At 40.0% G+C, this 27,666-nt stretch overlaps 1 protein-coding gene across 4 annotated transcripts in view; it reads right to left on the bottom strand.

Annotated features, from left to right (window-relative positions):
• SEMA6D (semaphorin 6D) overlaps window positions 1–27,666 on the bottom strand; it is a 1,021,199-nt gene that overhangs the window by 99,039 nt on the left and 894,494 nt on the right. Inside the window, exon 1 of one of the 4 annotated variants that reach the window (XM_050966888.1) lies at window positions 7,763–7,787. The exons of the other annotated variants lie outside the window; for them this stretch is intronic. The gene's annotated coding sequence lies outside the window, so the exon portion shown is untranslated. Of the gene's footprint in view, window positions 1–7,762; window positions 7,788–27,666 lie in introns of those variants that run through there. 4 annotated transcript variants of the gene reach the window in all.

The following is a 27,666-nucleotide window of genomic DNA, read 5'->3' as shown; positions in this document are numbered from 1 at the left end:
TGATGTCTCCCAGGACAGTAGAGAATTATCTCTCTACTCACACCACTCATCCCTGTTTCAACAGTTGTCTGTTGAAAAACAGTCTGTGTTCTGGGGGATGGCTGGATTGAAAATCCATCTGTGTTTCAGTGCCTGAGGAGACTAACCATTTTACCAACAGACATGCTTTCCCCCCTTGATCTTTCATAGGATGGCTGGTCTGAGGCAAGCAGGAGTATGATGTGCTCAGGGCATAACAGTCCTTTGAAAATCAACACTTATCCACCAAAATTGGGGCTGCCAGGAATTATATTGGGCACAGGAGCTCTTTTATATTGAATTGGCCCTGCCAAATCTGATTTATGGATTAAAATAACAGTGTGGTACTATTAATAGAAACTATATATTTAAGCGTGAGATGTGCCAACAGTGAGATGCTTCTCTTATAGCTGTGAACAGCAGCAAAATGACACAACAGCTAAGCACTGTAATTAATAATCTCCCACTATAGCACATTAAAAAAATCAGAGCCCCTTTCAAAGTATAGTATGTTGGAAGATGACTTGAGCATGGCATTGTGCCAGGTCAGATTAGATTTCATCTGAGCATTGGCAAAGGATCAGATCTGACAAACTGATGCAAAAACACAAAGCGCAAAACATTTAGCAACGTGGATTCCGAGAGTTACCATGTGGCTTGTTGTTCAGGTTTTATTATAGTTCTCTATTGTGTATTCATCATGAGGTACAGCATTGCATTTCTGTATATATTTTAGACTGGTGCATGGAAGATACACTCAGTTAACCAATCTAGTGTTTGATTTTATAGGACTCTCATTATACTTATATAACATATTAGCCCTGGAAAGCTTCTGGTCCAAAATCTGGAGGTGGGATGGTCATGTGAGAGCTAGTTACAGCTCCTTAATTCTCTGGGCCAACCAGCTCCAGCCCTGGCCATAGAGTAGGTTAGACCAGTTAAGTGGTTGCTTTAAGATGTGCCAACTGGTTCCAGTTACCAACAAACCATGTGTCAGCTGGGGATTGTTGGAGTGTGGTGTGCTATGGCTACCCTCTCTGACAGGCTCCCTTTGCTAGGGGTTAAGGAGGGCTGTTTCTACAACCACTGATGATTCCCTTAAGCTGGGGAGACACAGGGATTTTCTGTTCCTTTTGCATCACAGGAGCAGTGTGGAGGAAGCAGAATTTGTCCAGAGAACCCGGCCCTTTCTATTTGCACTCAGTTATACTCAAGATTATATACCCAAAACATTATCTCTCTAACTGAGTTTTATGCAGAATTGTTTGATAAGTCACTGCTTGAAAGCAAATCTTTTACAGTATAACTAGACTCCTTTTTAAAAGAAAACACCGTTGATTGATTCCAAACTCTAGCATCATGCTGAAATAATAACAAATTTCATAAGATTTTTTAATGAAAGTTGTGTCATTGTCAGGGCCCAATTTAACAAACAATATGTTCATCTTACACCCTACAGAAGCCTGCAGACTCTAGCTTTTCAGGCCTTTGGCATGTTTGTGCCTGTTTCCATGGCATTAAAGATGAACTTGGGTTTTTGGAGAAAATAAAAATCCCCCAAAAGAAATTCTGAAAGAAATAGGCATATTTGTTTTGGATAATTGTGACTGTGAATGATGCTGCTTGTGTGTACTTAATGTGCAGCTTCTGCTCATTATATCATGGCTAGGGATTGCATACACTTCATAGCCACGAAGAAACAACTATTCAGTTAATACAGTATCCTCTGTAACTTATTCCAGGTAATGCATCAAATCCTGATCATCTTGCTCACATGAGTAATGACAAGTTAGTATTTTCAAACATTAATCTATCAACCTCAACACCGTGTACAAAGGTGGGTATGTATCATTATGCCCATTGTACAATTGCGAAAATAGAAGCCCGGAAGTGAAGTGACTGCTTAAGTTTAACCAGTGTGGCAGTAGTAGAAGTAGAAATGTAATTAATACAACAGCCTTAATGACAGAATACTCAAGGCCCAATACTATCCTCACTGAAGTCAATGGCACAACTCCTTCCTGTCATGTACCCTATTCCCTAGACCATGATGTCATCAATGAGGTAGTTGCATGTGTAGAGGAAAGGAATGGAACCCACATCCCTATAACTAATTCCACCGCATCAGGTTATAAAAATGGAATATCTTATGGCTTGTCTACACTATGCAGCCTTGTCGCTAAAAGTCAGTGTGTGTGAATGCTCTCTGTTGGTATTTTGTTGACATGTTTGCCAGCAAAATACTTCCAGCCCGTGAGCGGCATTAGCTTTGTTGGCAGGAGAGCGCTCCTGCCGACAAAGCTGTGTTCAAACTGCCACTTGTGTTGGCAAAACTTTTGTCTTTTGTAGGGGGGCTTTTTTAAGTACCCGTGAAAGATATAAGTTTTGTTGACAATGTCGCAGTGTAGACAAGCCCTTAGGCTCAATGATACATTTAAAGAATCTCCCCTCCCCTATCACTTATGGCATTTTATGACTAAAACTGAAACAAATAATACCATATGGCTGACAAATTTCTTGTTGTAAAGGGCAGAACACTAGGGCTTAGATGAAAATATCTGAGCCTGAAAATTGAATATTGAATTAGTATCCTACTGGAAAACTCACAGCCTGTTGTGATCCATTAGAAGGTATTTGGTGCTCTCAGTATCTATGGCTGCAGGGACCATTTTCACAGATTCCAGGTGAGCACTTACCCTGGAGAATATGATAAGATCAGCTGTTTGTTTTATTTTTTAAGTGCTTTTCCAAGATGTTTTTCTGTACAGTGGAATGAACATAGCAGTAAAGCTAAAAATGGAAACAGTAATTTCAAATAAGTGGGTTGGAAAGTCATTCTCACTGGTAAATGAACTTCTGACCTCTTCAATGAAATGTAAAGCTGAACTTGTATTAATTTGCATAAAGAACTCATTAAATATATTGTTGAGTAATAGCTCAAGAGGGCAATAAAAACAGCTGCTCAAGCTAATGCAAACAATGTGCAATGAAAAAAAAGAGAGATTAAACAAGTCTTTAAGATGACAGATTTGGCTGTGCAGTAATGTTACACTATAGCAAAAAGAAAGTCTCAGAAGGGTGTCAACATTTTTTGTCTTATCTAGTGTTCCCCATATATTCATTTCCTTTTCATTCATACCCTTAAAAATGTAGATACGGCCTTGTGTTAACTGCAGCATAATGCATTAGTTGTGCAGTTAAAAAAGATATGCTAGCTAGTTCTGTTCTTTCCTTTATCATAATATGTCAATATACACAGTCCTGAACAAGGAAGCAGATTTAAAACTGGAACGTAAATTTGAACCATATATGATCCCTTCACAAACCCAAAGGAAAGTGACCCAACTCAGACTGTAATATAGGGAATGAGGAATAAATAAATTTTAATAACAATATCAGCACAGTTTGAGGATGACATCAAGTCACTGGTTCATCTATTCTGTACATTGGAATCTCTATGATTGGACTGTATTTGGAATTCTGTTGTGCATTAGTTAGTTAATGCTGTGCTTATGCTAGCTGTACTTAATGAAGGCAGCATGCATGCATTCATTGTTAAGCAAAAGCTTATCTGAATATCTATACCTGATTTTGTAAGCTAGATGGCAGCTCCTCAGACTGTTTGCTTTCATTCTAATGTCTTAAAATATTGCAACCTCCAATAAATGGAATGATGCTGTGCTTTAGATGTTTTGCATACATGTTATGTAGTTGCTTTTTCCCCCATTAAACACACAGGGTTTCACCGGCTAAAGTGGAGGAAACTAATGCTAATTAACCCATTAAGCTATAGTTTTTGTCTAGAAACACTTTAAAGTACAAAAAAATATTCTGGTAAAATATATAGTAGTCGTTGGAGCTAATTAATAATAACGGTCTTATCCTGCTCCCATCCACGTAGTGTGCAGTTTTTTACAGCAGTGCAAAGGCAGTGTAAAAGGCTACCTGATCAGAATGGTAGTGATTTGCAATCATGTTACTAATAATAGAAGCAAAAGATGAGCTGGGGTTTGATGGAAGATGGATATGCTTATCAAGGTCAGTATCCAATCCAAACTGCATTCTCTCTTTTATCCAAAAGACTTCCCAAATGGTATTTTAATTTTTTTAATTTACTTATTTGCATATAAACTGATATTTAAACACAGTTATTTATTCTCTTCTGCTGAACAAGAATACTGGTGAGGGGCTGCCATACGACAATATATTTACATTTATTTTTCATGATAGAACTTAATAGGTCATCTGGTTTTTAGTATGGTATTTTAATGAAATCATTGGTGGTAATAGCGCCCACTGGGAAAAATTAGCATCTTAATCCAATGACAACACTTTAAAAATATTTAAAAATGGATACACATTAATTGTTGAATGTGTTGATTGAAGCACGACCTTTCCCCATTGTAACTTAAAACTGATTTATAGAAAAGCTGTATGTACTGCCCATATTCTTTAATACTGATTTTCAAGTGATATTCACCATTTTAGTGCTCCAGTAGTTCAATAATCAATCAGTCAATATCTCTCTCCTACCTTTCAGTTAATATATGTATCTACAGCTAAGTGGGAAACATTTTTTCTGTCTCATGAAAACTTTCTGAGATTTCAAAACAACTTTCCCATTCTGTAATGGGACAATACCAAGACCTTCTGACATTTTTTGGTGAAAATCCACAGAGAGCTAGTACACAGCCAACAGTCCAGTGGTTAGAGCATTTACCTGGGATGTAAGAGACCTAGGTTTAAGTTCTAAATCATACTGACAAACTGAGAATTTATTTACAAAACAAGCATATCTATAAATATATCATGAACAGGGTCATTATATACAAAATAATAATGAAAGGTAACTAGATGTGAGCTTGTACCAAATGCATTGACAGTTCATATTGTCCCACTGAGCTATTATTGCTTTAGAATATATTTTTACAAGCAGAGAGTCAAACAAATAAATTGGTAGTTTTCAGCAGTGAAATGCTGCAGTAAAACAAATATTTGCATTCTTAAAATCATAAATGAAAGCTCCACAAGTATCATCTGAAGCATTATAAATTTATAAATAGTTTCACTTACAACTTCTGAAGCATTAGGTTTATGATTAAAATTATGCATGATTTACATGTTTGAAATAAAAAATCCATCTTTCTCTTATATTCACTGCCTCAAAACTCCATTCACACAGATGTAAGATTGGCCCATAGTGGCTTGTGCCCTTCTAGAATGTCGAATGCTTCAATACTTAAACCCCTGAAAACCAAGAAATGGAGATTTAAGGTAACATAGACTTGACTATGTATTGCCTAGTTTCCAGAGGTTTAAGTTAACATCCCTACAATGCAACCATAGGCCTTGTTTACACCACCGCGGTAAGTTGACCTAAGTTATGCTACTCCAGTCACATGAATAACATAGCTGGAGTTGACATAGCTTAGGTCAACTTACTGCAGTGTCTATGCCATGCTGCGGCAATGGGACACGCACTTCTGTTGACTTACCTTACTCTTCTCGTTATGATGGAGTATCGGAGTTGACCAAACAGTGCTCTGTTGTCGATTTAGTGCAGAGGTTGGCAAACTAAGGCCAGTGGGCTGGATGTGGCCCACGGGACTGTCCTGCCTGGCCTTGAGCTCCCAAGCCAGGAAGTCTAGACCCTGACCCCTTCCCTGCTGTCCCCGCACCCCTGTAGTCTCAGCTCACTGAACTGCCAATGCTCTGGGCCACAGGGCTGCGAGCTCCTGCCGGGTAGCGCGGCTGCGAGAGCCGCTGGCCTGCCCCAGTGCTCTAGAGTGTGCAGTGGCATGGCTGCCAGTCCTGGTGCTCTGAGCAGCATGGTAAGGGGGCAGGGAGCGGGGGGATTGATATGGGGCACAGGGTCCCGGGGGGCAGTCAGGGGACAGGGGGCAGTTGGATAGGCATGGGAGTCCCAGGGGGCCTATCAGGGGGCAGAGGTGTGGATAGGGGTCAGAGCAGTCAGGGGACAGGGAGCATGGTGGGTTGGAGAGGAGGTAGGGTCCTGAGGGGGCAGTTAGGGGTGGGGGGGGGTCCCAGGAAGAGGCAGTCAGGGGACAAGGAACGAGGGGGTTGGATGGGCTGGAGGTTCTGAGGGGGGCAGTCAGGGGGCAGGAAGTAGGAGGGGGTGGGGGTCAGGCTGTTTGAGGAGGCACAGCCTTGCCTACTGGGCCCTCCATACAGTTTCGGAACCCTGATGTGGCCCTCAAGCCAAAAAGTCCCCCCGCCCCATTTAGCGGGTCTTAGACCTGCTAACTTGACCGCCGCTGCATCTATCACAGTAGCATCGACCTGCAGTAAGTATAGTCATGGCCTTAATGCTGTCTTCTTTGAGCAATGCACCAACATGCTAACACACATATTAGAACCCTACCCTTACAGGTACTACTAAACATTTGGGGAAGAGAGCACATGAGCACTGTAAAACGAAGTCTCACACCTTCCATTTGCTAAGGTGAGGTGTAACAAACAGGAGCTGCCTACACTCAATCCTGAAAGCTCTTCCACACACACCACCCTTACCCTGAAGAGTCCTTCAGAGACAATGCTTGCACCTATCCCTCACTAAGCCCTGGAGACCAGTGCCATGTATGCCACCAGACTGCTGACAATCTCCATGGCAAGAAGATACCCTGGTGCATTTCTACAGAATTTAGTACTGAAATGAGGCACACTTGATCCTTTAAGATATACTTGCATCTTTCTGCATATCACAATCACAGCTCTTCCATCTGCTCCAACTAATCTCTCCATTCCTTAGTACTGCTGCACCTAACACCGTGAATGCAGCAGTGCATGCAGATTAACACTGGAATTCAGATCTGTGTCAACACAAACAATGGAACACTCATTTATTTTGTTGTGTCTAGTCATTATGGCACTACCCTTATTGTACCATTCCCAGTGGCCACTACCAGCTTGGGGAGGGAGAAGGGAGGATCTAAGGTTCTGTTGTGGGCACAGTATGTTCCTGGGTGGTTCCTGATTTTCTGAGGTTTAAGGGTAGCCGCTCTCCACATTCTGTGAGGCACCACTGCATAACCTGAACTCAGCATTAACAAAGTTTTTAGGCAGTTAACACTGACAGTGTCATTTTTTTAAATGTTTAGCAACCAAGAGTGTTCTGTGATCACATATTTTCCTACTTGTATGTTCCCTCCATTACTCTCTTATCATCTCATTTTCCCTGTAAATTCTGATTAGTGTGTCAGCTTGTGAGGGCTGTTAGTGGGCAATTCTTTGCCAATTCAGCTAGGACTAACTGATGAGGAGCAGAGTGGACTGAATTACACACATTGTGCATTACACAAATAGTTTAAACACAAATAGGGGTTTTGAAGAGGTCTTTGGGTACAGATGTGCCATAAAACAATGTTGATGCACTGAAGAGTTAAGCTCCTTATTTGGGGGTCTGTGCCTGAGGAACTCTTGGACCAAGTGACCCCCTACTTGCTCTCCTAACTCTACCTCTGTCACTAATGAGGAACAGCAATTTTCAAAACCCTCTGCGCATGCATATGGATTTTAGATCAATTTGAAATAAATATTGACTCAAACCAGAAACTTTGCTCTCTGGGAAAAAGTTGTCCCTGCAGAATGCAAAAAGAAAACAGCAAATATGCACCACACATTCTCACATAACTGCCAAAGGGAGGACTCAAACTCACAGCCATAAGTACAGCTTAGATTCAACGGCCACCGCACACTACCACAAGCAACTCTAACATCAGCCTACCTGCAAACCCTGGCTTGCAACAGAGCCATTGTCCTGCTGCACATCTGCAAAGGACATTCTCTGGCTTCAGCAATGCCACTCTGCCATGTACATTGGCCAAACCGGACAGTCTCTATGCAAAAGAATAAATGGACACAAATCTGACATCAGGAATCATAACATTCAAAAACCAGTAGGACAACACTTCAATCTCTCTGGTCACTCAGTAAGAGACTTAAAAGTGGCAATTTTGCAACAGAAAAGCTTCAAAAACAGAACTCCAACAAGAAACTGCTGAGCCTGAATTAATATGCAAACTAGATACCATTAACTTGGGTTTGAATAGAGAGGGAGTGGCTGGGTCATTACACATATTGAATCTATTTCCCCATGTTAAGTATTCTCACATCCCCTTGTCAAGTGTCTAAAATGGGCCATCTTGATTATCACTACACAAGTTTTTTTCTCCTGCTGATAATAGCTCATCTTAATTAATTAGCCTTTTACAGTTGGTACAGCTACTTCTACTTTTTCATGTTCTCTGTATGTATATATATCTTCTTACTATATGTTCCATTCTATGCATCTGATGAAGTGGGCTGCAGCCCACGAAAGCTTATGCTCAAATAAATTTGTAAGTCTCTAAGGTGCCACAAGTATTCCCGTTCTTTTTGTACTCCCTGGCTTGTGACACACTGCAGATCCAACCTTAACCCAAATAACTTTAAAGTATTGCTTTATCAAAGGGCCAGTGCGTTCTAGATACCGATGCATCCTGACCCAGCAATATCAATTTGCATAGGATCAGAACCACAGACTGAGCCCCAGCTGTGTGCAAAAATACATACAAACTATAACATTTCGATATTATTTGTTTTTTTATAAAGTTGGGCTGTATCTAAGGTACCTTGCTCAAACCACCTCAAATCGGAATCAGTAATCCTGCCGTGGACCTCCATGAGGCACAGACAGTCCAAGCATGCAAGCGAATTTTAGAGTAGTTTTCAGACAGTCCAAGCATGCAAATGAATTTTAGAGCAGTTAGAAAAATTGATTATTAAAGAATAATCTAGTCGCCGTCTTAAGTACAGTAATACGACTGCTCCACTATAATTTTCCCTTTGGTTTTGTCCTTCTGGAAGGTGAGTGGATTCTGAAGTCTGCTCTTTTGTCACTGATTCTATCTGTGTGACATCTGATCTACGGAAGCTCCTGAACACCGGCCCATCCACCCATATACTTCAATCCTGCCCTGGAAGGAACAGGTCTAGAGATGGGAATCTCCATATCCCTTGAATACTTAGCCTAACAAACCTTTGAGTAATCCCGATACCTGCTGACTAGGGATATGACTAAAATCAACTCCTCATTTCACTGAACGGCCACCTGATGAAAATGACTTTGTTCCTTACCAACCTTGGTTGGATTCAAACTTGCATCCATTCCACCATATAATGCTCATCGCTATGGTTGTCATTGACAATATGGTCTCTGAGAACCTGGACACAAAAGTCTCTACAGGCAAACTACCAATCTTCTGAGCAAACCAGTTCCCCTTCAGCCTTTCCTGCAACAACTGCATCTTCTCCTCTTGTGGATTTATTATACCCATCCAGTAGAGTACTGGCACATTTTTAACTGAAAATGAATTAACATTTTCTTGTAAATTTCAAGAATTGTAAAATACTCTCTGGAAATTCCCTATTTATTCATCTACTCCAAAAACCCAACAACTCCAATTTCACCAAGGAAATAACAATATTGCGGTAACCATTTATTTATTCCTCCTTATCTTTGCACAGAAATCTAATGAAAAACTGATGCGGAAACACTTCTCATGCTTTACTTTGCTATTTTAATATTAAATGTTCTGTCTACTTTCCCAAACATCATATTAAGAAGAGTTCAATTATTTGTTTCCTGTTGATCATTAAGAGACAGTTTGTGTCTGGCCATGTGCAAGCATGAGGTTCAGGGAGGGTGCAAGGAGTCTTCTCTGCTTTGTGCCTCTCTATGGGGACCAAACCATCCCAGTTCTTGCACTCAGAGTTCAAAGGATCATTGGAGGCTGGAGACTATGGAGGCAAAAATCTTCCCCGGGGCTTAGGGCTGGAGCTATGTCACTCCCAATTCCCAGCCAGCAGAACGGGCCCCATGTGGGATTAGAATTGCATACTGTCCCCTTATAAAGGCTGCAGCAGAAGCTGTGCTGATCCAGAACCATGGAGCCTACCCTGGGCACTATGACCCTGGGAGCTATGTTCCACTGCACTGTCACCTTCTGTTAGGCTGTGCCTAAAGGGGCAGGCTAACCCTAAATGGAAAAAGCTTTACAGTATTTAATGACTGTATGAATCTTTTATACTGACTTTATGTGAGTCACTCAATAGCAGTAACACCTGAAACAATGTGATGAATAGCTTAGTGTTCTTCACGTGTAGAGCCTTTCTCAACTGCCATGTGCACGTTCCCTGTTGTATGCATGCAGGTCCTGGATGCAGAGGCCAAAAAGTGAATAAGCTATTCCAAAGAGAGCTATTTATTTCTAGTGAGTAGTTTATGATAATAAAAGTTGCAGAAGACAGCGGCCCCCTCCTCTGAGCCCCAGCTAGCTCTGCAGTAATAAACTCTGCTCTGAAAACCTCCCAGCTTCCATGATCATCTGAATCAACTGCAGAATTGCTAACCATTTGATCCACAAACTGCTTGGAATGATATCTGCAGTTCTGAGTTATCACCTATTTTATTTAAACTGGACAATAAGTCCCTGACCTTAAGTCAGTGTTTTTATCTGATAAGCACCAACCTTTTAATCTCAGGCTGGTAAACAGCAGTGGTGGCTTAAATCTCATGATGTATTCGCTGTACATATTTAAAAAAAACTTTTGGAAGCATGAATGAAATGTTAGGTATGTAAACAGTGTATAAATTCAGCATCAGCACCTTGTTTAGCGCAATAGAAAATTAAGAGTCTGAGAGAGAGTTAAAGGAATAACAAGAAGTGAGTTTAACAATGTGACCCCTGCTTCTTTCAGTGCACAAGTTCATCACATTTTCCCCTAAGGCTAAGCAGTTAATCAACTAAGTGAACATTTACATTGTGACTAGTTTCCCTTTAGAATGTTGGTGGATAAAAAAGTGCTATTGTGAAAAGACTACCAGATCGGAATGAATATTGGTTTTCAAGTTGTCACTCAGCAAATCAAAATCAATCTTCACTGGAACATTAAAAGGCGCATCTCTTCCCCCAAATACCTGCCTTCCTTCCAAAATTCAGTTTCCTATCCTCACTCACAGTGGGTTTAGAGTTGTTCAATAATAGTCACATGCAATTTGCATAGTGAGAAACGTGCACTCTTCTTATTCTTAAAAATGATGAACCATTTTTGCTGAAGTTTTATTAAAAGCAGTCACCTGCAGGCAGAGACCAAGCATGGAAAATTTTAACCTAAAAAGCGAAGGATTCAAAAAGATAGGAGCAACTGACCAAAGACTCTTTGAATGGAGAAGAGTAGGCAGTCTTCACTATGACCTTGCTTCTGGCAAGGTATTTAGGCAGGCACATAACTTTAAGCAGAGTAGTCCCACTGAAGTCAAGAGACCACTCATGCCTAAAGTTACACACGTATGCAAGGGCTTTGAGGGGATCTTAAGTACAAGCTTAAATCCACTGACTTCAGTATTATTAATGCTTACAGTTAGGCCCTGGCTAAAGTGCTTTACTGAGTCAGGATCTAAAGTCCTGTTACTTCAACTATAATATGCCCTGCTACAATACTTTATAGTTCTACTGTACACAGCATGGTGTTAATTCTAATGCCTTTCTGAAACAGCACAGAAGGTCAAATTACAGTTGCTGTTGGAATCACAACTTTGAAAAATGTACGTGTAAAGTCTCAACTGTCATGTGTTAATCTATATTTACATTTTATTTCCTTAGGAAAAAGTGTTTATCTACGGTTGATGTTGCCAGTAAAATCAAGATGTCCCAGTATGTGTTATTTTGAGCACATATGTAACATTTCTTCTTTCCTCGTTATTGGTTTTATTATTATTGTATGTAAGGATTGTATATATATTTCCATATTTGATCTGCTGCTGTAGCATCACAATAAGGTACTATGAAATAATATAGATTAATGCAAAAGTGGAACAGCGATGGGAGGATTCTTTTCATTACAATTCAAACCTATTGGGACATTGTAGGATCACAATTCAGCAAAAAAGACAAAGTCAAGTCAGGGAAACTTCTACTGATAACTCAAAAAATATTACAGAAGAGTCACAACTAAAAGGCACTTAAACAAGTTATCAAAAAGAAAAGAAAAGAAAAGAAACAACATTTTGTCTGAAATGGGCACTTATCATCCCTCACATGATACCGGATCAAGGTATGATTAAGGCTCTTTGACAGGGCCGTAGCAACAAAGAACGTGGCCCTCTCCGAACATATGTCTGGGGCCGTTACAATGCAGAAACTGGAATGCGGTATTTATTTTATACAATATACAGGGTTCATATTATGTATACATAGGCCTACAGTGTACATGTATTCCGTATTTATGCAAAGTGCTTCTTTCGAGCCTTGTTCTCCGTAAATTGGTTAATCAATGCGTCATAGTCCAGAGATCTGGCAATCTTGTTTTCAACTGAGATAACTGCAAGCGCAGAAAGCCTGTCATCTGTTATGGTTGAGCGCAGGATATTTTTGATCAGTTTCATTCTGCTGAAGCTCCTTTCAGCACCAGCAACAGTAACTGGTGTGGTCAGAAGAATTCTGATGCAAATGCAAAGATTCGGATATATCTCCTGAAGGCTGTTCTTGTATATGTAAGTTAAAAAATTGTTTGCCGTGACAAGTCCTCTCTCTTTCTCGATGACATAAATAAAACGATTCAATTCCATTATGAGTTCGTTGGCATCGATGTCTCCCATTTTTCTTTCAAAATTTTTGCTGTGATTCTCCAGTTCATTTTCTCTGTGACACTGCTTCAGGCTGTTAGCGTTGTACAGAAATCCAAACAACTTATACCACTCCACGAGTTGGTCAAATCGCGACAAAACAGAAATATGGCCTGATCAGTGAGAACAAGAAAGAACTGCAATTTGAATTTTTCTTCTGCAGAAAGACGACTCGAATCATCAGCACATTTGTAATCAAACATTCTCTTCTTACGTCGCACCCTGGTTTCTGGAAACACCTGCTCAATACCCATATGCTCTGCTATTTCATGTGCATTTGTGACCACAGAGTTATATCCTGTATTTTGATAGTCTTCCAAAAACTTCATTGTAGCACTGACTTCTGCCTGCAGTACGTCAGTTGACACATCTGAATTAATTTGCTGGTTTTATTGACGTGAAATAGTATATCGTACCATGTGTACACAGAACAAAAGGCCACATAGTAACATGGTCTAAAAGCGCACCGGCTTCTGTTGCTGTATTGCCATCTTTCTTTTCGAGCGTATATTCTCGCAAAGATGACAAAGCATTGCACAATTCTTCAAGGTGATAACGCAATGGCTTCACAGCATCAATTCTCAACTCCCAACGAGTGTCCGATAACCCTTTAACAGATATTGGCATATGTTCTTGAAGTATATCCCAACGTGAAGGTGAAGAAGAAAAGATAACGTATATTCTGTTAATCAGACCGAAAAAGTCAATGACTTTGCCGCGTCTGAGATCACAAGATTCCAAGTGTGAGCTCCACATTGTACATACAAGGCACGGTCATTTATTTCTAGCATGCGGGCTTGAACTCCTTTATTCTTTCCTCTCATATTTGCGCCGTTATCATAAGCTTGGCCTCTCATGTCAGCAATGTCTATTCCTAAGTTGTTTGCCTTTTCAAGAAATGCTTCCAATAAGCCCTCACCAGTTGTATCATGAACATTAAGAAAACCAACAAACGCTTCACGAATATTGACACCATCTTCACCATTGCATTCAACAAAGCGTAACACCACAGACATCTGTTCTTCATGTGACACATCGGGAGTACAGTCTAAAATAACTGAATAATATTTTGCTTTTTTAAGCTGCACTATGTTGGCCTCTTGAATGTTACTGGCAACAAGTTGAATCAGCTCATTTTGGATCTGTGGACTGAGGTACTGAACATGTGTCTCTGCCTTCTTAATCCTCTGTAAAAGTTCGCTGAGGACAGTATCATACTTTGCAAGCAATTCAAACAGTCCCAAAAAGTTGCCATTCGAAGGATCGCCTCGCTTTTCATTACTTTCTCAAAATGCCAAGTTTCTTTCGGACAAGAAAATAATGACATCAACCATGCGTTTGACAACATTCCTCCAGAAATCTCTTTCTTTCAGAAAAGCCTGCAATTCGAATTGGTCAATAGATGTATGGTTTACTATGCCTGACCGAAGGTCAAACAATTTCACCATACAGTCTTGATGACCTTTGCCTGTTTCATGCTGCTGAAGTCTTTTTGACAGTGCTTTCCAAGCAGATGTTCCACAACGTAGCGGTATGTCGCCAGTGCCAAATAATTTACAACAAAAACAAAAAATGGCATCTTTCTGAACTGAGTACATTAACCATGAATGTCTTATTTTCTCACCATTTGCCATGGTTCAATAGAAATGAGTACTTGTGAACCTCCGTCTTTCCTCGTTAAATGGAAATTCGTAACTTTCATTCTGCTGCGGTGGGCCACGTGCAACAATGTCACACACTTGCCTGTCCGATATTATAGACGGCCAATCTCCTGGATCATCAGTCAATGGTTCAGATTCAGATACTTCTTTCCCGGCAGCAGCTGGAATATCTGTCACAGTTTGTTTGGTAGTACAACTGGCTTCACCTTCGACCTCACTTGAAGCACTTCTGGACAGGATTCGTCGCTGCTAGAGCTGTCTGTTTCATGTGCCTGTACCTGTACGTTGGATTGCAGCGCAAAATACGTTGACAACTTTGGAATTTTCTCAAGTTCCTTCTTGGCATCTTTTACTGCCTTTCGTTTACTAGCTCCGCTCTTATACATTCTCTTAGACATCACAAAGCACGCTTCTGCGTTGGAAACGATAAAAAACTAAACAACTAAATTAATAACATTTATCCACCGACTGCCATTATGAACGCAAATATACATTCTTTGAATGGGTCCAACTAAAATTCGAAACTGACCAACAGACAACTGATGTAGCCAATAGCATTATGATGTATCATAATGACTTCACGGTTTTGTCAGTAAAACCGACATGGATTGTGCAATAGCGTCAATAAATGTCACTTACCTAGTTATACCTTACATTTTTTTTGCCACTTTCAGGGGCCCCCTTCCTTGCGGGGCCCCCTCCGGTTGGAGGGGACAGAGGGCGCTCGCTACACCTCTGCTCTTTGAAGCTGAAATGTCATTTTGTTGTTGACTGTTGACCCTCCTATCTTTTTTGCACCTTGGAAGTGATTTTGTTTAAGTGCCTTTGGGATGTTTTCTTCTACAGTCTTTGTTTGTTTATTTATTTTTGATTTACCAGAGGATATTTGCTGTACTTATCTTTGTTCCTTTTTGGATCTTTGGATAGCGTTTTCTGGGGGATATTTCTAATGTTAGAATGCCTCTGAAAGCAGTCTTCTTTCTGTTCATGTTTCCCTTTTACAAATTAATCTCCATTTATACAGGAGTGCATCTTAAGATTTTGTTCTGGACAGCTGGCTAATATTCATCCACAAAACTGGCCTTCAAGGTTTATTTTCAGTTCAAAGGGGGGGAAAAAGTCAGATATCAAGGAAGGATGGAGAGAACATAGGTGACCATCAAGCCTATCTAACAACAATGTTCCCGGTATGTTGTTCCTATGAAGTACCGTGTACAGCAGTTTCAGAATGAGGAGGAGGGAATAGGAGTATTCTTGCTAGATTTCAGCATCCTATCATTATCATTTCTCTTTCTCCCCGAACTCTTGTACATTTCTATCTTGCCAAGCTCCTATGCATTACCCTATCAGAGCAGTAGGACGCCAAAGGGGAGAGCTGGGTTTTAAGTGTCATTAACAACAGAGATGATCATATGTTCCTTCCACCCTCAACTTGTTCTTCTTATGGGGGTTTGTTCAGTGTAGAATCAAGGAGGCACATGCATACACAACAGTTTTTCATACTTTTAGAAAAAAATCAATATGTTTAAACACGCAAAGAGAGAGAGCGTGTGTAAACATGCTGTTTCCCCCCTAAAAGGATGAAAAACTGTTCTTTGAAGCTTTTAGAACTTCTCAAAAACTTCTAAATGTTTTCTGGAACCAAACATTTTTTGGAGTTCACCCACTCCATGTGGAAAGTCCTTCAAGAAATAAAGAAGTACCCGGTATTTATTTTTAGGGGAAAGTTATGGCAATGACCATCTACTTATCAGGCGTGTTAGAATTATTTCAAATTCTAGCTATAGCAAACTCAGGGACTGGGGGATGGGGACACATTAGGAGTTCTCGCTAACATGCATGTAAGGCACAAACATTAAGTTAGTAATCTTCTAAAATGATTTAAACTTTTATAGGTTACTCCTGAATAAGGCCTAATGATTTAAATATCATTGCAAACTGTATTTTCTATCTTAAGCATATACACCTCTATCCCAGTATAATGCAACCTGATAGAACACAAATTCAGATATAACATGGTAAAGCAGAGCTCCAGGGAGGCGGGGCTGCATGCTTCGGCAGATCAAAGCAAGTTCAATATAATGCAGTTTTCACCTATAACGTGGTAAGATTTTCTGGCTCCTGAGGACAGCGTTATATCGGGGTAGAGGTGTATTTATAACTACTGTGACCAACTTCTTGCCCAGTTGTTAACACAAAGGACCAGATTGTCATTTACATTCCCAGAGTAGCATTGTCTACATACTCACCTCTTTTCTGAGGTTGAGGTCAGGAGTTTGAATTATTTGTTACACAGTAACTACCTTTTCCTTTATCTTTTTTCAGAAAAAAATAAAAATTTGGCCATATCTACAGTGTGCCTACTAGAGAGATATAGAACAGATGTTCTAGTTTCTGTGTATGGTTCAAGGCTGAACAAAATTACTCACTTTTAGCAGATAACAGAATCTTAACCATCTGCCTTAAACTGAGATCAGATGTCTACTGTCTGAGCTGATATTTTATTCAAAGCTAGGTATATTTGCCTTCCAGTTCTATCACTATGAGGGCTGGAAGCAGCAGTACGGATACACAATGGTTCCATATGAGCCCAGTGACATTTGCAGGGAGTGTGTAGTGTGTTCCCATGGATCTCTAGCATAGGGTGGTTTATATGTCTGTTGCCCCTGCTCATTCCACACTTCCACTGGTCATAAGGTCCAAGGTTACACAATAGTAGCAACCTCAAAGCCTTAGATGTTTCTTGCTAAGGTCTCCTCTTCAGTGTATTATTATGCAGGAATAGGATAGAGTAGAACCTGCTGATGCCATCATCCTGTACAGTGTTGGTTACCTGATCTAAGTCAAATATTTTTGTTATAGTTGTTTTAAGACATGTAATTACAGGCTCTGAAGTATGGTCTCTGTGGGATTTTCTTTGAAAACAGTTTTCAAAAATGTCCTCAAATATGAATGGTGCTTTTCTGTGGTGAATACTTGTGGGAGCCATCTTCACTCATCTATCACTGTATTTAAGCATCACAAGTAAATATTCCTTAGTCTTCTAATAAGTAAATAACTTAAAGAGTGTGTGTGCGTGCACACCCCCCCACATACGTATGTCTGTGTGTAGAGAGAGATGTAAATTTCAAGGGATATGAAAAGTATTTCCTATATGGAGTTTTAAAGGGAAAGCAGCTGCATAAGTGAAGATATTCAGGAAAGAGTTCAGATCTGTTAAAATATTCAGACACTACAGTGTCCCTAGTCGGAATAGCACTGTACAGTATATGTGAAAACCAACCATAAATTAAATCTTCTCATTTTACTCTTGGCAGCTCTCTTGGAGGATTAACAGTATACAGCTGTAGCATTAAACAGTTTTAAAAATCCAGCACTCGAAATATATCAGAATAATACAAGTTCTCTTTAAAATACAGTTTGGTTTATTACCACAGATGAGCTGCAGATGTACAATTTATCTATTTAAAGACAGATTTTTTTTGTCACCACTCTTGGAATAGCTGAATAATCTTGTTTGTGTCAGGCCCTAAGCTGGAATTGTAAGCGTTGCTCCATTAGTACCCATAGCATTTTTTTTTTAGTTGAGTGTTTTCCCCTTTTTGTTTTCCTTGCCTTTTCTCTACCTCACATTTGGCTCTTTCCTACTGGTGTCCATAGCAGCATCCCTATGGTAGACTGCAGTGTTGCTGCAATGGAATTGTGCCAGTGGAGGTAATAGAATCAGTGATGTATGGGAAACAGAGTTGAAGGTCATTCTACTTTTTTCCCCTTCAGCATCTCTCTCTGTGCTCTCTCAAGTCCTGGTAATCCTGATAATGCATGGATTAATTCTGTTTTTTCTAATACATCAGTGGGAGACCAATAAAAGAGAGCTAAGCAATGTGAGTTAACTATACCCTGTAGCTGCAGGTAATGTATTTAATACAGGACATTTGAGTTGCTTTCAGATGTTCTTAAGTGTTGTTCAGACATTTTACTGGGTTTTATTGCTATTGTAAAAGCTGTAAAAATATTAAACAAGATGATATTGGTCTGAATATGTCTTTGGGATGCCTTACTATTGGCTCATTTAAAACTGTTTAGTTATTTGTGACTCCAGGGGCAAGGCACTATCCACATACCAAGAAGCCACAGTCCCTACCCTGAAGAGCTCCCAATATAAGACAAGCTCCATACAAACGGGCAGGGAGAGGGATATAGTCAATATATGCATGATATTTATATTTATATATAGATGTAGATATATTTATAGATTTTATACATCATTATGTAAAACATGTTAAAACATTAAGGTTGCAAAATCAAGCTCTCCAAAATTAGGAAATGCCAGAATTGAGGCCACCTGTGCAACCTTAATTCAGCCCCCTTGTGTGTATGCATTATGATGCAGTCTTTAATTACATGATCACATGCCATTTTTACCATGGAATCCCTCCCTCATTCAGAGCACAGGATGGGTGCTATGCACTGAAAGTGCAGCTATTCCATACTCCTTTTGATCATCATTCAGTGCATGGAGGGCCCCAGGACTTCTATTCTGCATGTTATCCAAACCCCACTCTGAAGAGAGAATTATTAATTTCCTCATAGGCTTTTCTATGGTGCCTTTCACCTTAGTATCTGAGTGCTTCATAAATATTAATGAATTTATTTTCACAACTCCTCCGTGAGATGAGGTTATATTATTTTCCCCATTTTCTGGATGTGGAACTGAGGCACAAAAGATTAAGGTCAAAAGTATTCACTAATTTTGGGTATCCAATCTGAGATGCCTAGGACATGATTTTTCAGAAAACTTAATATTGCATAGTACTTTATATGTTCAAAGCACAGCTGCCACTGATCTTAGCTTCAGCTATGAGTGCTCAGCACTTCTGCAAATCAGACTCCAGGTGTCTCAAGTTGGGAACCCAGAAAATGAGGACCACACAGTGGCCACCTATGAACTTTTTGGTTTACATGACTTGCCCAAGGTCATACAGGAATTCTGTGGAAGAGACAGGGATAGACTGAAGTGCAGCTGACTTAACTGGGAGACTGCCCTTTCTATTCCTGCAGCCCTCTGCCTTACTCAGCCTTAGCTAGACACTTGGCATTGAACAAAAGTTTAAATTGAGCAAAGTTATAAGCAACTGAAAACAGGATCCTAGAATGGAAAGAGTTGGGCAACCTGATCTATAAGCACTGCTTCTTGCACTGCCTATAATAGTTTTTTTTCTGATAAACACTCATCAGCTATACCTCACTGCCCCATTACCTATTCACTGTTAGTTGGTCTATTTCTTGTAAGCATCATGGAAGAGCTGGGTTTTGAGGCCCTATGAATCAGTTCAGAAAGGTCATTCAGTGTGTAAGGAGCAGCAAGGAAGCACAAAGATATTTATGAAAGAAGTTGGATAAATGGGAGGTTGAGGTCGTAGTCACTGAAGGAATTCAGGATATAGGGGAAAGTCCACACAGTAAGAGCAGATACACTGGGACAGATTTGTGAGGAAATACTGAAAGCACTAAACATATAGAACTTTGCTATGTAAAGACTTAAGGGCAACAATAACTGTACGAGTATTTGAAGGATGCAAAGACCAAGGAGAGAGAGTAATTATTTAGTTAGAGTGTAACTAAGAAAGGGTCATTTTAGGTGTAATACCAATAAAAGCTGTCAGGTCAGAATGCCTATTTTAGTTTATATATTCAGATGCTTCAGATGTGTCCACCTAGTCACTTGATGTACGTGTCCAATGAAATTACACCTACAGTATCACAAATTAACAAGAAATTATAAACTCCTTCTCACCCAATCAATGCATCAAGACTGTCAATAACTTCTCCACTAGAACTGTCCAAAAAGGGGAATTCCTGCAAACTGGAATTTTAATTTCAGAAAAACCAAACCACAGTGTATCTGAAACAAAAATGTGCTTCCCAGATCCCTGGCAGCTGTCAGGGTTCCTGGGGCAGCTGAGCTACTGGGCTGCCCAGTTACAGCTAGCTCTCTGATCTAGCTGCCCCGAGAGTTGGGCCGCCCAGGGAGCCAGCTGGCCAGATAGTTTGATTCTGTGGTTGGGAGCCTGAAAGCCCCAAGTGAAGCCATGGTTCTAAGGGCTTTCAGGTTTCTCCAGATCTAGCTAGTGCTCTCAGGCTCCCTGCTGAAGTATCAGGAACCTAGACCTTGAGAGCCACAATTTGAGACAAATCTCCCAGAGATTTCAAAGCAGCAGGAAGCCTGGAAATCCTGAGAACCCCAGTTCCCAGGGTTTCCAGATGCTCTGCTGAAGAGCTGAGAGTCTAGACACTGGCAGCCATGGCTTGAGCTGGGGTTTACAGGGCTCTAGGCCTACTGCAGGGACCCTGAAAACCCTGTGAGACTCAGCTTGTAAGCTGAAGCCTCCTGGCCCTGGGACAGATTGCATGGTGGAGCTACCCTAAAGCTGTGGGCCCTATGAGTCGTGTGCAGTCCACATGTTGGAGTCACAGACCCCAGAAGCTTTGGGTTCCTGGGGCCTTTTCAGTGAAAGTTTGGTTGAATCCAACTTGTTTGGATGAGAAAATTTGGGTTTGATAATCAGCATTTTGGAAAATTTTCCATTAGCTTTAATCCCCACAAAACTCACATCTACCCTCCTATTCCACTCCTTTCTTAAAAAGAATGGGAGAACTGATAAGCCTTTCTACACACCATGAGGGTCAACAGACTGGGGATCTGTCAGATGAAGAAGAGACAAGCTGCTCAGTTACAATACTTAATAATAATTTCCCTCACTTTGCTCTGGGGATTATTATTTTGAGTGTCACAGCTGATCTCAATTGTCAAGATATCACACAAAGAGAACAACAGTGTCATATACAGCCAGGATTCAGATTATTGAGAGATGTAGAATAGCCTGTCTAGGGATATGTGGTAGCCCCATTGCTCGAGGCTTTTCAAACTAGACTGGAGTAAACACCAAAAAAAAAAACAAAAAAAAACCAAAAAAACCAAACCCCTTCTTCTGGGATTGGTAGGCATAGCCAGGCCTGCCCACTCCTCTGGTTTCCAGTCTAGTGACTCCGTATGAAACAGTTGGAATCAATTTCTCGCTATTCCTTACTGTTTTCTACCATGCCTCTCTTGTAGGCTGTTTCCCTGGTTCACTTTCTGTGATCCTCTTCCTCAGGAGGTCCAGCTACCAGGGCAGCTTCTCACCAAGCTCTTGCTGAAAGTCCCTTTTCTCAGTGATTCTTCAGCTTCCCTGGCAAGGGCAACTACTTCTCCCTTCAGACCTGCAGCCTTTTTATCTCCACAGCTGTTGCAGGGCCACCAGTCAGACACAGCTGAGAAGGCAGCTAGTCTTTAGTAGCTGGGAGAGCATGGGCTCTGTACATCCCATGACAGTGGGAGAAAGAAAATACTGTAATCCACATTTTTACTGATGGACAACTGAAGAAGAGAGTGATTAAAGACCTAATCCAATGTCAATTGAAGTCAATGGGAGACTTCTATAGGTCACACAGCAGTCCACAGCAGAGCCAGAAACTATACCCAGGTCTTCTTAGTCCCAGTCCAATATCTTAATCACAAGACCATCCTTCCATGATGCTTTCAAACTAGCAGAGTAAACATCAATTGTATTTTTGGTTACTGATAATGTTGCTACTAAGAGCTTCTGCAAAGGGACAGAAATAAGTAGTGAATGCCCTTTAAAAACAGAATGACGAGAATGCATTTACATGTGCACTGTGCTATTCCAGCAACCAAAGCTTTAAAACAATGTGACCAAAGGTAGCGAATAATGATAGAGAGCAAAATTGTGACGTTGCTATGGTAACTATTATCAGCTCAGACAGGCGTTGATACAAGCTCTTATTAGGTATGTTCAACCAAACATTTTATTTATAGTCAAACTCTAAAATTTACAATTTAAGGTTAACAGAAATTAAAACATAATCCAGGATTTATACAGTTTGTGGCTCTAGAGTTAAGGCTGATACAATGTTTCCATTCTTCTATCTTATTTTCATCACTTTCAATGTTCTAAAAAAACCTCCAAAAAACCTTGAGTGCTATAGCTTCTCATGCTTGCCCTTAGCCTCAGAGTGAATTGTTTTGGAAAGTAGAAGAAAACCTTTCAGCCATTTTTGAGTTATCTTTGGTGGGTGGGGGAGATCTGGAGAGATGATGTTTTTCAGCCATTGAAATAATCATTTTGCTACCTAAAGATCATGTTATGAGTGTGGATATTACACTGCTTTCCTTAATTGCCAAAGAAAGTGCTATATTCTCTTGGCCACCAGTGAACCTAGTTGACTTTACATTAGAAATGAGGATGAGGAGGCAGTTTATAATTTGACAAAACTAAAACATCCTCTCTCTGCAAAACAAACCTCTTTAAGGCCCTGATTCACCAAGGCACTTAAGCCTTAGTGGTACTACTCGTGTACTTAAAGTTAGGCATGTGCTTAAGTACCTGGCTGGATTGAGACCAAACTTCTCAACTTGTTAAGTATGTCGTGGCTCAAACACAAATTTAAAACTAACTTTAGCACATTCATATTATATTATAGAAGTCTAAGTCCATCCTGGTATGAAATTCATGTTGGCATTTAGGTGTGCCTAACTCCCATCGCTATTAATGGGAATTAGACCCCTAAATACCTTTAAATTTTTTGTCCCTATTAGGGCCTGCTGAGAACTCTTTGAAAATTGCAGAACCCCAGAGCCCACACAGAGCCCTGTTCTGTCCAGTGGGGCTCTGTGAGAACACAGGGGCCTACCTATGCACAGATCGTTGCTTGATGGAGCCATAGTAAATTGCAAACTTAAGAAACAGCAATGAATATGCTTGAAAATTAGATCTTAGTGAACACTGGAATTTCTGTCCTGTAAGAAATTCCAACACTTTGCACTTGTTTTCATCACAAATGTGGATGAAATGCTGAAATACTGACATTTTTGTGGAATGAAAAGTTAGAGAAATTTTAGATTCAGAAATGATGAAATATTTGGTTTTGAATCAATTTGCATCAAACTGAATCTGCCTAAGATGCCATGTTGCCTCATGGGAGTTGTAGTTCAGGTGCCTCATGTCCTCATTCTTCCCTATGGGCTGAGCTCCCTGGCCTCAGTAGAGTACCACAGTCATGTGACATTGCTGGAAATCTCTTTATCCAGTTTTCTTCCTAAACAGAATTCTGACAAGATCAACACGATTTTGTTGGCCCATTTCAATGGAACTGCATATTCCAACAGAATGCGGTTCTATCAAAACATCTCTGACCAGCTCTAGATGGTCCTCTTACCTCTTATTATATCAACTAATCAGCTATATCTATATCAAATTTAATTATATTATACTGTAGTTAAGGTTTTTGTAAAATATCTGTTAACTGGACATATTTTACATTATAACAGCTTGTATTAAAGTAATTATTTTTGGGGGGCGGTTAACTAATTATAAGAGTCTATTTTTGACATAGCTAATTAACTTATTTAGTATTTGTGAGGGAAATGTGAGTACATTTGCCTGTGTCCCCTTGAACATCTTTAAAAATGAGGGTGTCACCAGGGGATTGTTGTTTTTTTAAAAATAATTCTCAGTTATGTCAGTATGCATCATTTTAATGTGATTGTAATCATAGCCCTGATGTGCCCACCAGTCCCACTTAATACAGTCACACATTATGTGGCTGGGTTTGTTGCTGTGTGCGCAACTTGCTGAGACACAAAGTAGTATCCTTGGAGTCCATAGGTAGTTCAAAGGTAGTAATGCCATTTGGAGCTGTGCTGAACTTTTTTCAACTACAAAATCTCTCACAGTTTTCAGACTTATTCCTGTCACATAGTTTTCCTTACAGCAGAGTGACTATTTTCCTATTTTGATGGCTTTGATATCATGGACTAAACATCAAGATAAATATAAATATATTTTGGAGATAGGCTTGTCAGTTTCTGTTCCAATTATCATTCAACATTGAAAACTAGGAGTTAGTTTGCTTATCAGTGAGAACATTTAGTTTGCACCTGCACAGTTAGTTATTGCAGCTGAGAAAGAAATGATATCAGGCTTTCTTTGTGGAAAACTAATGTATATACCATGTTAGGCTTTTGAATAGAGCGCTTGTGTTATGTCATCTCAGTGCATCACATCCATACAATGCAATCTAAGTGAATTAATATTGTGAAGCACCCGTATGGCAAAGCACCCGCTTCCTACCACCAATGTAAAATAATATTACCTTGGGTGAGCAGAAGAGCAGTTATTCATTTGGACTGTATAACAACTTTTTTGGAGGTTAAATATTACAGAGAGCCAGGGCTTTCAACAGCAACAAAAAAACTGTACATCAGTGCACAGACATGCAATATCTTTTGAAATCTATAGGGAATGTTTCTATCTACTGTGGTTGATACAATGTGAACAAACAGCTAGCAGCTCTTTTGTCTCTTTATCACTTTGCACCAATTTTAATCAAATATCAAACACTTTTGCTGGAGGGAAGAGGTATTTTTGCAGACTTCACATTCCAGAATTTCTGTAAATTGATCTTGCACATGTCTATAGCTGACAAGTGAAATGTGAAAAATCTTTTCTGAATTATTTTTATGGCCTGCAGGGACCCAGTGGAATGGTGAAAAAAGGAGGTTGTGATGAAGTTCAGAAATCACCAGTTACAGTGATTTAAAATGATTCCCCAGAATTTTAATACTGCACCCAGTCCAACAGTCCAATTCCCACTGGAGGAATAGAGGAGAAATGCACATTACCCTCCCCCCCAAAACCACTAGTTTTTAACTGGAAACTTGGGAGAGATTTCCCACCCCACCACTGCAACTGGATATGCAACAAACTTACACAAATTGTTACAAGGTCAAATTTTCAAAAGTGTTTGGGGCCCAGATTTTCAGATATTTAGTACTCATATAAATTGTGGCCAAGTTTTCTCAGGCGGTCAGTTCTCATTTGGCACCTAAATTAGGGGCAGAGTTTCAAAAGTTTGGCACATTGAAACTCTCACAGTATACTGTTGACTAGATTTTCAGAAGATCCACTCATTTAGGGGCCTACATGGGAGATGAACTGTTCTGAAAATAGTTGTAGGTGCTGAGCCCTCCTGAAAATTCTGACCATAATGTACAGAAAATAGGCCAGATATCACAATATTTCTAATGCTTCCAATAGCCATTTGGTGCACTCTTAAAATTCATCATTTTGTGTTTTTCTACATTTCTCAGATAAGAACTTGTAAACCTATAAATAGACCGTTTCCCATCTGCACTCTTCAGGGTTCGTACTTAAAGAGGTCTAAAATCAAGACACTCACTGCTGGTTCATTGACAGAGCTTCCCCTTGACCCCCAACTTTTTTCTCCTCCAGAAAAGTAGTAGGAAAACAAAAAATAGCTCTCAACAGACATAGTTTACTTCCTCTGTTCCCTCTTTGACTTATAAAAACTCAGATAAAAATTATACAGAAGCAAAGTATTGTATCAATAAAGTTTCACTCATTAGAATCTAGAGATGCTGAACAGAACACAGATCAAAATAATCTGCTCTTAATTTCATAAAGGTAAAATATGGAAACCTTTACGAAAACAGGCCAGGCGCACGATATCAGGGACCTAAATGACTGGCCTACACATACTAATTACATTAATATCTTCTTGAAGTGACAGTGTACATAGTCAACCAGATCTTTCGGAATTAAAGCTTATTAGATTTTACATGGAATGAACTGATGGCATATTTATTTAGCTGAGTCTTACTTACCAATCACAAAGAATAAGAAACATTCTTATATGAAGTATTGTAATTTGGACATCACTAGCCATGGCTGCATAAACTGCAACCCTACAAACCCGCAGTACATTAGAATAGTGATCATATTGATTCTGTACTACTAAACCACCGCAGAAGTAATTACATTTCACAGTGATCACAACACTAAATATTTAGGGGATGACTATATGCTATATTAAGCCATTTATTAGTCAAACTACAAATGGTTTTCTGTTTGTCCATGATTTATCCTTGACATGAGGCAGCATTTTGAAGGTAAGCCTATTATTATATATTTTTTTAATCTGTAGAAGGCTTGTTAATTCCCCCCTCCCCCGATCTGACTTCAGTTATTACTAAGGCAATGCAAGGAAAAGAAGTTTCAATATGCAGCTATACAAGAGTGGAGTGAATGTAGGCAACTAGAAATGTGGATTGAGCCACCTGCAATAAGAGAGTTATGTTCATTCTTCATCTCCAAGGATAGCAGGGATTAGGTTTAGCATGTTAATTCAGTATGGCATAAAATGGTTTAAAGCCTTCACATAATGCCATATATACAGAAAGTGCTGCAAGCTCTGTGCAGAATCCTTGTCAATTGCAAAATGCAATGTACAGATACGTTAGTGAATTACACACCAACTCCAGTTTGTATTTTTAGCAGTGGATTTTATTTATTCCCCCTCCCGCAATAAATCTAGGGTTTAACATACACAGAGACAGGGCCGGCTCCAGCTTTTTGGCTGCCCCAAGAGGCAAAGGAAAAAAACAAAATAAATAAAGCCGCTATCGGCGGTACTTCGGCGGCATCTCTACTGTGTCGCTTCATTCTTCGGCGGCAATTCGGCGGCTGGTCCTCCCTCAGAGAGGGACTGCAGGACCCACCACTGAATTGCCGCCAAAGACCCGGACTTGCCACCCTTTCCATTGGCCTCCCCAAGCACCTGCTTCCTGCGCTGAGCTGGCCCTGCACATGGAGCAAATAAAGATGTTTTGTTTGCCATCTCATAATTTACAGACATGGATGTATAGCCACTGCTATTTCACATATATATAAAGTTAACAGGGGTTACAGCAAAGACCCTGTGTGCTAGGCAGCATATACAACTTGATCATGTGGCAGAAACCTTGGAATTAGGCAGTAATGCCCCCATGTCCTCTCTTTCTCAGTGTCCTTCCCCAACCAATCCCAGTACAATCAGTATAGTTTCTCTTGTTATTTGATATTTAATTTTATTTCTTTTTGTCTCCGCTGTGACAGGAACAGAAATTAAGTATGGGCAGATTTTGTCATTCCCCCTCCAACAAAGCTAACTAACAACTAGCTCCTTTATTACATGCCCTTGCCACCTCATACAAGAAGGATGGACAACTATGGGAGATTGATGTTTCTCCTGGAATGGATCAGAAGTGAACTAATTGACAATGCTGCTGTTTAAAAATCATTAGGGTTCAGTGCTAATAGTCTGTTGAGAGTAATAAGGACAATTCACACTTTTCTCAGAGTTATTATTTTCTGCAGATTCTAGTAGGTTTTCAATAATTTT

The sequence above is a fragment of the Gopherus flavomarginatus genome, chromosome 9, assembly GCF_025201925.1.
Source record: "Gopherus flavomarginatus isolate rGopFla2 chromosome 9, rGopFla2.mat.asm, whole genome shotgun sequence".
Taxonomy (NCBI): domain Eukaryota; kingdom Metazoa; phylum Chordata; order Testudines; family Testudinidae; genus Gopherus; species Gopherus flavomarginatus.
Note: the sequence above shows the minus strand (reverse complement) of the source record. Positions and strands in the feature narration are given on the sequence as shown.